Source organism: Petaurus breviceps, unplaced genomic scaffold, assembly GCF_028583685.1.
Source record: "Petaurus breviceps papuanus isolate PSGF00001 unplaced genomic scaffold, PetGlider_PUasm1.0 126, whole genome shotgun sequence".
Lineage (NCBI taxonomy): Eukaryota > Metazoa > Chordata > Mammalia > Diprotodontia > Petauridae > Petaurus > Petaurus breviceps.
Genome location: NW_027185655.1, coordinates 25862290 through 25873317, shown reverse-complemented (window position 1 = coordinate 25873317; position 11028 = coordinate 25862290).

Below are 11028 nucleotides of genomic sequence, written 5' to 3'. Positions count from 1 at the left end.
AACCACTCTGGAAAACAATTTGAAATTATGCTGACAGAAGCAAAATTGTCAATACTCTTTGATCCAAAGAGTCTCCTGTGAGACCTCTCCTCCAAAAAGAAATAAAAAGAAAATTCTTACATACACAAAATATTCGTAACATCACTTTTCATAGCAGCAAAGAACTGGAAACAAGGCTAATTAGGGAATAGCTAAACAAATTGTGACTCTTGGATGTAACAGGATATTAATTTGCTCTACGAAACTAAAAATATGATGAATACAGAGGAACACTGGAAGATTTGTACAAAGTGTAGTTTTGGACAGAAAAACACCAGAGAGCTTATTTTCAGGGGAGGGCTTATTTTAATGAACATTGACAGCAATTTTAATAAACAGGTAAATGTGAACAAAAAAATGTACCTTTATTCAATAAGCAAATCACTGGGGAAGAACAGGATGACGCGCTCACTGCTGCAGCTCTGATTGGATGCAGCTCGGAGCGCGGCATGCGTTTCACCCGGGGGTGGACGGTGCATACAGAGGGTACCGTAATGTAGCGTGTAGCGCAGGGGATCACCTTCACTACAGTAGCAATCTCAATAGGGCTTATTTTCGGGGGAGGGCTTATTTTAGAGGAATCTTACACAGTAAGGGGAGGGATTATTTTCGGGATAGGTCTTATTATCAGGGAAACATGGTAAGTAGAAACAAGAAAAAAATACAGAGGTGGCTAGGTGGCATAGTGAATAGAGCACCATCCCTGGAGTCAGGAGGATCTGAGTTCAAATCTATCCTCAGACACTTAACACAAAAAAAACTAGCCATGTGACCTTGGGCAAGTCACTTAACCCCAATTGCCCTCCAAAAAGAAAAAAATACACAACTACAAAAATAGAAAGTAAAACAAAAACAAAATAGAATTAAGTGCAAAGAAATTATAATGCCCAAAACTGTCCCCGCAAAAAATAAATATGAAGATAGAACTCCCTTTCTTCTTTATAGAGGCAGAAGACTATGGGTATGGGTATATATGCTGTATATAGCCAAGTCAGATTTGGTTACTGTGTTGATTAATTTCACTTTTTTACTTCCACATATGACAGAGAGTTCTGAGATAGAGATGGGGAGAGAAATCGAAAAATGTTAAGTAATGGAAGAACGGATTTTTAAAATGGAAAAAAGGTGACATCCCAGTACTTAGTAAAATGTTTAAGAAATTAAGCATTACTTGACAATAACTACCACTGGTCCAAGTAATTATCAAATGTGCCATCCAATGAAAAGTCAGTGCCATTTTCATATTAATAATTGCCTTAGACTCATAGTAAAGATTTGCCCAGAGGACACATCTTTCTAAATACTTTCTCTTGGGTTCACTGAAAAAAATTACATTGGTAATATGGTCATAGATTAAGAATCAGGAGAATTAGAAGTTATCCTGTCCAACTCCTTCATTTTATGTATGAGGAAACTGAGGTAAAAAAAAAAAATAGGGCATAGGCCAGATTTGTGAATCTGATATGCATAGTCCCAAAGGGACAAATTCACTCTCCCCCATCCTCCCCAACCCGACCTCCCCCCCAAAAGCAGATAGTGTTAGTGGGCTGTAATAGAGAAGAATCAATCTGAACCAACTATGAAATTCTGCTAAAAGGTGGCAATATGAAAGTTATGATTTAATAAAAATTTGACTCTCTCTAGGACTAGGGTCCCAGGGGAGAAGAGGGTCTAAGAAAAAGCAAACTGTACTCCCCACCAATGATTTTTGCACAAGTGAAAAATTAGGTTAAGATGAACGTCAAGAGAGGCTCTGATTGGGGAAGTAATGTCACAAAATCAAAACTATTAAAGTGACCTGGGAAGAGAAGGCAACTAGCACACTAGAAAAAAACCAGATTTGGAATCAGAAGACCTGAGTTAGAATCTTGGCTATGTTATATGAACTTGAGTAACTTGCTTAACCTCATTGACCCTCAATTTTCTTACTTGTAAAATAAGCTTAGTTTATCAATAGACGAACTCTTCCAGGAGAGAATCCTTTAATCCATTTTATTTACTTTGATAATTGGGGTGAGCAATGATGGGGGGCAGAAGGACCACTTATTAGCCTCAGGCCTGTCTTTTCCATCAGCTGGAAAAGGTACTTTGTTCTCCCCGTGCTTGATTAAGCCTACCAGTCCTCTCCCTGGTCTCTGCAAACAGTCCCCTCTGTACTTGGTAAGCCTGTCAAGGTTACAGAGATAATCCAGTACAGTTAAAGCTGTTTTAACCACAGAACATTATTTATTTCGCCTAGGTTCCATTCATATCTGTGGATACTAAAGTCTGTGGTAGCAACACTTTATGACTTTGAAACAAATGAAAGTCATTCAGCCAGAATAAGAAAGGTTAGCCAAGTTTGATAATGGTAAAAATGGTTCTCCATTACAACCTCTCTGACAAATTTTTCATCAAAATAATCTCCCCAATACTCCCTAATTCAATTTCCAGATCACCATCTTTCTGTGACACCCTTGGAATGTAATGCTAATAAATCTCTCTTGAAACATTTTGCTGGACAGATATCAAAATGGATTGCTTGAGGTCAATAATACTTATATTTTTGGAGAGCAGAAGTTATCAGAAAACAGGATCTTGATAAGAACACTCACAGGCACTTCTGCACTCAAGCCCCATCACAAAGCTTTTCAACCTTTAGTCGAGACTAGTCTGGTCAGGACTTTCACTGAATCAGGCTGCACTTGAGGACCTAGAGGGCCACATGTGGCTTCAAGGCTGCAGGTTCCCCACCATGGTCTAGACTCAGGCCGGGACTGAAACAGAAAAAGATCAGGAAGCAGCCCAGACTAAGTACTATGGTATTTTTGAGGGACATGAGAAAACTTTACTGCCCCTGGGAAGTTGTCTTCAGCCAACAGGGTGGGAGGAATAGGCATATATTCAAATAAGTTCTTTCTGGTATTCTTGAAAAATATGCCAAAAAAAAAAAAGAAAAATATACTTCAGTGGGCCATTTATTTTATTCCTAAACCATGAATTTCTTTCTGTGATTTATGTCTGTATGATGTTCTCATGCATAAGACTAATTAGTATCTTGTATTAAAATGTTCTGTGTCAGTGATATTAAAGTATGTGTGGATGAAGTCGAAAACCTAGTTATAATTTAGTAGATAAGTCTTAGGAAATTTCCTGAAGCCTAGAAAGGTTAAGCAACTTTCCCAGAGTCCCACAGCTATCAAAGACAGGATTTGAACCTACATCGTCCTGACTCTAGTCTAGCAGTCTATGCCAAATTTCCTTTCACACTGTAATTCATTATAAATTAACTTATTCTTAAGCTCTGCTCCATATAAAAGAAGACATTATTTTGCAAGGAGATTACCTCAGTTAAGCCTCTATTTCTAATGTACCCATATATAACACAAAGGGAAGAAGAAAAGAGGTGTCAGCACCTCATATTAGGCAGGCCCTCAGTCTGGAAAGGTATCTAGAGCATGAAAATCTTGCAAAACCCTTGAAAATTTGGGGGGTAGAAAGTAGTTTGAAATATACATTGTATTACTGTATTATTAAAATGTTTCTTATAGCATAGTAGTATTAATAGAAGTATATATAGAATGATTTAACATATATATATAGAGAGAATGATTTAACATATATACATATTTGTATCTAATGGTAACCATCTGTGGAGGGGAAAAAGAAAAAAAATTTAATTACATGATGACTTTATTATAAGGAATTACGAGTTGTACACATAATAGACTTGTAGTTTCATGCGCAATTATCTTTTTAAAAATTTTGCTATTTTATAGAAATGTTTATTTTATTTCATAAATTAAAAATAAAATAAAATCTCAATTTTTCCTCCAATTTCTTAGGCGAAGCAGCATGGTACAATGAATGGCTAGAGAGCATGGGCCTTCGCATCAGGGGACCTGGTTAGACCCCACCTCTGGCACTTACTGCTTGTGTGACCTTGGGCAAGTAACCTAACCTCGGCCTCACTCTCTTTATCTGTAAAATTAGGGGGTTGGACTAGGTCACAGTTCTAGAGCTGTGATCCTATGAACCTCCTATGGGTCTCATCATTTGTCATCCTGATTGTCATGGTTCTTTTCTGAAGAGGAATTCAGACCTTAGCAATAATTCATTCTGTTTTGGTGGAATGATAGGCCTGCTCTTTGGGTTTGATCTTAGATCAATAAAGCAGCTTGCTATGTAGTATAGTGAAACACTGTGGGATTTGGAGTCAGAGAACCTTGGTTAAAACCATTGTCTGTTACAACTCATCAAGCATTGGGCAAGAATCTTGAACTCTTTGGGTATCGTTTTTTCATCTGTAAAGTAGAAGGGTTGGACTAGAATCAAATGATCCCTAAAGTCCGTTACAACTGGAAATCCTATAATCCAGTTACATTCTCAACTTTGGCAGAAGGCTTATGATAGAGAATAGATTCTATGATTAGAATAGGGAAATGCTGGATGGGTGAGGAAATTCCCTCTACCTATACAGGTAGGTACCTTCTCTGCAACTTATAATTTTAAAGAGTTGCCTGGGAGCCCTGAGAAATTAAGTGATTTTTCAGGATCCCATATCCCGTATGTATCAGATGTACTCAGACCTAAGCTGTCCTGACTTTAAAGCTGATGCTTTATCCACTACACGTCTCCATGGGGCTAGAACTAGGTGTTAAAGGGAAGAACAAGGTGCAATGAAAGAGTAATCTATCTGGAGTCAGCAAGAGTCAAGTGCTGAGTCTATGTGATCTTAGGCAAATAAATTTTTTGGGTCTCAATTCCCTCCTAGAGAAGAAGGTGTTAGGCTAGATGACCTGTCTCTTCCAGCTCTAAATCCATATTTTGCCCCTTCATTCTTTTTATTTTTGTGATTTAACATTTTCTCCCAATTACATATAAAAACAATTTCAAAATGCTTTTTTCAAATGCCGAGTCCTAAACTCTCTGCCTCACTCCCCTTCACTCATCTTTGAGAATTGCCCCCCTCCTTTTTAGTAGAAGCTAAAACTACTTTCTATTACAATGACTCAGAAGAGAAACGCAGTCAGATAGGCTCCATAATGCCTCACAACTGATTTAGTGGCTTGTTACCATTAAAAAAAAAAAGAGTGATGTTGTTACTGGTTTTTTTTTTTCCTTTTTGGAGGGTAATTGGGGTTAAGTGACTTGCCCAAGGTCACATGACTAGTTTTTGTGTTAAGTGTCTGAAGTCAGATTTGAACTCAGGTCCTCCTGACTCCAGGGCTGGTGCTCTATTCACTGTGCCACCTAGCCGCCCTGATTTTGTTACTATTGAATTTTAGTTCAGCACTTTTAAAATGTCTACTGTGTGCCCACAAGGAACAACATTCTATATTCTCCATAGGTGGATATAGAGGGAAATGAATGGGCAAAGGGGAGATTCCAGAAAGTGCTCTATGCCAGGGCTTCTTAAACTTTTTTCCACTAAAGACCCCTTTTCACTATTAGACAATTTTGTGTGGCTTGAAGGCATGCCCAGTGCAAAGTGTGCATGCTTTATGTTCAGAACCAGGCCTGCAGTGAAGTTATACGATTGCAACGTGGGGAAGCTCTGCCAGAAACACCTCAGATTCATCATGCATTTGATTTTTAATTAATTTTTGCTCTTTGCACGTTCAGAAATCTTATACTGTTCTCCCCAGATTTTTCTCAACCCCATGTAGGATCAGGGCCTGCCATTTAAGAAGCACTGTGTAGGCAAATCTGAGAAAGGAGACCACACTTTCACCTGGGAATATCCAAGAGGCCTTCCCAGAAGAGTTAATACCTGAGCAGACCCAGGAAGAAAGAGAAGGGTTCTGAAAGGTGAAGGCTTATGTGGGAGTGGGAGTACATTCCAGGCAGCATGCATAAATGCACTTGGGCAAGAAATGGAATGTGAAATTTAGGAAAAGCTAATCAGCCTGATGAAGGATGTGTTTGTTCAAATGAACTGGATTGTCATTTCCTTAAAAGGGTCATCTTTGTTAATTCTTGGAAAAAGTTTCTGAAACCATTCTCATAATTTGCATATTATTCTACTGGATTACAGATATCTGCATTCTAAATTAATCTCCCATCTGAAAAGAAATCATGTCTTCCTATTTTTAGTTCCTGTTCAACAAAGCTTCTTTGTTGGGATGTCTTATCAGCTTCAAAGTTAAGGTTAATGAAGTGAGATATTATATCATTTGTCATCTCAGTGGGTGGGGGAGAGGCATTGTAGGGACAGAAAGAATTGGGAACTCAGCATTGTTGAAAATAAATGATAAGATAAAGTATAATCATTTTTTAAAAAGATTCAAAAAGTGATTTGACTCCTGGCACCAATACAAAAAGCAAATTCAGGGTCTGACATTATTCCTAGAATGATCTGAAGCAAAATACCAAAGTTAGTCAACGTCTCTCTCCAAATTCCAGAGTCATATGAGGTGTTAAGCACGTGGAGACAGGAAATACAACAGCCAGACCACCTTCATGTGGGAGAGTTGTCCATAAATTTTAAATACCCATTGTGTGAATTATACTATGGGTAAGGAAAGGAACATCCTGGAGTTTTACAAGCTTGTCTCAGATGTCCTTAATGTACAGGTGCACGGCTGAAATGAAAAGACTTAGCAGGAAGTGTAACTAAGCAGAGTTTTGGCATCCCAGAAAAGCTGGTTTTCCCTGCCGAGATGGTAGGCACATCTCCTTAGGAGATTTTTGTAAACAAGAAACTGGCTGCTCATTTTTTAAAATGAGCATTTTTTTTTAAAAAGAGAGAGAAAAAGAGTCTGGAATTCTTACCAATGCAATCTAACACAATAGGGATCTTCAGGATTCCTGCAAAATAGATCACTAACAGAGCTTTTTCCCCTCCATGCATTTCTTGGTTCCCTCAACAGTGTACCATAAAATTTATTCAGGTATCTCTGATAGTCTTTAATCTCTGCAACTTTATCTAGGGCTGAGGAATTATTGATCAGAGAAGGAAAAATAGTTCACTTTCTTTAACCCTTTCACTTTTTAAAAAAATTTGCATCATTTCAAAAAATATAAAATATATTTTTAAAAAATTATACATCTTAAATTTAATAATTTATTGTAAGTTTATGTTTTTTCTGCATTGAAATTTTGATGATGCAATATTATAGAATGTAACTGTATAGTATCATGTTGTAAACAAGTCATTACACACACATATTCCTGTTGATGCATACTAGACTTCCTGACAATGTACAACATGCTCACCTGCCAACATTTGCTTCTTAAGACTTGTAGGTGGACTTGACCATTGATTGGTTATAACTTGCATTTTGAGTGTTTATTTGGAAAATAATGTAATCACTATGACTTCAACTCTGTTACACAATGGATGAAATGTAGGAACGGTTTTTCAAAATTTTCTTCTCTTCTCTCCTTATGTTTCTACAGCCCACTTATTTTAATTCATTGTCCCCCAATTGCACCCAAGGCTACTACCACCCATTGGATTGGTCCAGTGCCCCTCCAGGGGGTGGTATTGCCCACTCTGGGACCTGGTACTCTATGGTTTTCAGTGGCTTTGAGTTCAATCAAGTTGAACATGAGGGAGTTTTTCTGTGGTGTTCACATGTGAGAAATCGTCAGTTTTTTTTAAAATCCAAATTCAATAAAATGTATTAAATCCATACTAAACTATAACTACTAAATAACATTTGACTCTGAAGAGATTTTAAGATATTGCCAATACCTTCAAATCATCATCAAGGGAGTCTTTCTTATAGGATTGCTAAGTGAAAATGTCCAGCCAAATCTAGATTTCTTCACCTTGATACACAAGAGGAAGTAAAAGAATAATAGTCCCAAGAGTAATTTGAAACTAGCTGCAGATGAGGTGGAAAATCACATGATTTTCATGACTACCTTTAAGTTTATTACAGGTAGGTACCAGCTTCATGCTGCACTCTCTAAACACATTATCATCCAAAGTTCTCCTCTCTGGAAGCAGAGTTCTACTGTGGCAAAAAGCTCGAAAGTCAAATAATTGAGTGGCAACATGAGTAATCAAAGGAAACAAAGTAAGCACAAAAATCCGACTTCGAATTCCTTTTTTTTTTTTTATTTTAAAGCAATTGGGGTTAAGTAACTTGCTCACGGTTACACGGCCAGTTATTTCTGGGTGTGGTGCTAAGTATCTGAGCCCGGATTTGAACCCCAGGTCATCCTGACACTGGAGCTGGTGCTCTTACTCGCTGAGCCATCTGGCTGCCCCTAAGCAATTGGGGTTAAGTAATCTGCTCAAGGTTACACGGCCAGGTGTTTCTGGGGGGGTGCTAAGTGTTTGAGCCTGGGATTCGATCCCCAGGTCCTCCCAACACTGGAGCCGGTGCTCTTACTCGCTGTGCTACCTGGCCGCCCCGGATTCCTTTTTTGGGGACAAAAAGGATCAAAGCATGGAACAGGAGAAAGACAAAAAAGTCAGAACTCCTGCACCAAAAGTTTCCAAGAAAAATATGAACTGGTTACAGGGCATAGAGGAGCTTACGAAGGATTTGAAAACCAAATAAGAGAAGTGGAGGAAAAATTGGGAAGAGAAATGAGAATGATGAAAGAAAATCATGATAAGAGAATCAACAACCTGACGGAAGAAAATAACACCTTTAAAATAGACTAACTTAGGGGCGGCCAGGTAGCACAGCGAGTAAGAGCACTGGCTCCAGTGTTGGAATGACCTGGAGATCGAATCCCGGGCTCAGACACTTAGCACCCACCCAGAAACACCTGGCCGTGTAACCTTGAGCAAGTTACTTAAACCCAATTGCTTAGGGGTGGCCAGGTGGCTCAGCGAGTAAGAGCACCGGCTCCAGTGTCTGGATGACCTGGATCAAATCCGGGCTCAGATACTCAGCACCACACCCAGAAATAACTGGCCGTGTAACCTTGAGCAAGTTACTTAACCCTGATTGCTTAAAAAAAAAATAAAATAAAATAGACTAACTTAGATGGCAAAAGAGGCTCAAAAACCCAATGAAGAGAAGAATGTCTTAAAAAACCGAATTTGCCAGATGGAAAAAGAAAAGCTCAAAAGCTCACTGAAGAGAATCATTCCTTCAGAATTAGATTGGAACAAATGGAAGCTAGTGACTTTATGAGAAATCAAGATACTATTAAACAGATAAATAGAAGGCAATGTGAAATATCTCATTGGAAAAATCATTGACCTGGAAAATAGATTCAAGAGAGATAATTTGAAAATTATTGGACTACCTGAAAATCATGATCAAAAAAAGAACCTAGAAATCATCCTTCAAGAAATTCTCAAGGAAAATTGCCCTGATGTTTTACAACCGGAGAGCAAAATAGAGTTTGAAAGAATCCACCTACCACATCTTGAAAAAGATCCCCAAAAGAAAACTCCTAGGAATATTATAGCCAGGTTCCAGAATTCCCAGATTAAGGAGAAAATATTACAAGCAGCCAAGAAGAAACAATTTGAATATTGTGGAAACACAATCAGGATAACACAGGATCTGGCAGCTTCTACCTTGAGGGATTAAAGAGCTTGGAATATGATATTCCAGAGGTCAAAGGAGCTAAGATAAAACCAAGAATCACCTACCCAGAAAAACTGAGTATCATGTTTCAGGGGAAAATACAATCATTCAATGGAAGAGGACTTTCAAGTATTCTTGATGAAAAAACCAGAGTTGAATAGAAAATTTGACATTCAGATACAAGAAGCAAGAGAAGCATGAGAAGGTAAAAAGGGGAAAGAAATCATAAGGAACTTATCAAAGTCAAACTATTTACATTCCTACATGGAAAAATGATAATTGTAACTTATGAAACTTTTCTCAGTATGAGAATAGTTGAAGGGAATATAAATGTGTATGTATATATATACATATATATATATATGTGTGTGTGTGTGTGTGTACATACATATATGTCTATATGGGAGGGTATATGGGTGTATGAATACATATGTGAGTGTGTGTATATATGTGTATGGGTATACCTAGACAGAGGGCACAGGATCAATCGAATAGGAAGGGATGATACTTAAAAGGTGAAATTGAGAGGTGAGAGAGGAATATAATGAGAGAAGATGGGGAGAGACAGAATGGTGTAAATTATATCATATAGAAGAGGCAAGGGATAACTGTTACAATGGAGGGGAAGAACAGGAAAGGAAAAGGGAATGAGCCAACCATATTCTCATTGAATTTGGCTTAGGGAGGGAATGACATACACACTAAATTGGGTATCTCACGCTACAGGAGAATAGGGGGGAAGGGGATGAGAGGGGGGATGATGGAAGGGATGGTAGGTTTAGGGAGAGGGAAGTTGGAAGCACACATTTTTGAAAAAGGACAGGGTAGGGGCGGCCAGGTAGCACAGCGAGTAAGAGCACCGGCTCCAGTGTTGAGAAGACATGGAGATCAAATCCTGGGCTCAGGCACTTAGCACCCACCCAGAAACACCTGGCTGTGTAACCTTGAGCAAGTTACTTAACCCCAATTGCTTAGGGGCGGCCAGGTGGCTCAGCGAGTAAGAGAACTGGCTCCAGTGTTGGGATGACCTGGATCAAATCCGGTTTCAGATACTCAGCACCACACCCAGAAATAACTGGCCGTGTAACCTTGAGCAAGTTACTTAACCCCGATTGTTTTAAAAAAAAAAAAAAAGAAAAAGGACAGGGTCAAAGTAGAGAATAGAACAAGGGGAGGTCAGGATAGGATGGAAGGAAATATAATTAATCTCTCACAATATATCCACTATGGAAATGTTTTGCATAGCTACACATGTACAACCTATGTTGAATTGCTTATCTTCCCAAATAATGGTGGGTGACGAGGGAGGAAGGGAAAGAATCTGGAATTCAAAGTTTTAAAATCAAATGTTTAAAAAAAATTGTTATTATATTATTTTTTACATGGAACTGGGAAATAAGATATACAGACACTGGGGTATAGAGATCCATCTTGCCCTACTGGAAAGTCGGAGGGGTGATGGGGGAGGATAAAAGAGACAGCAAATTGGGGGAGGGGGTATACAGTG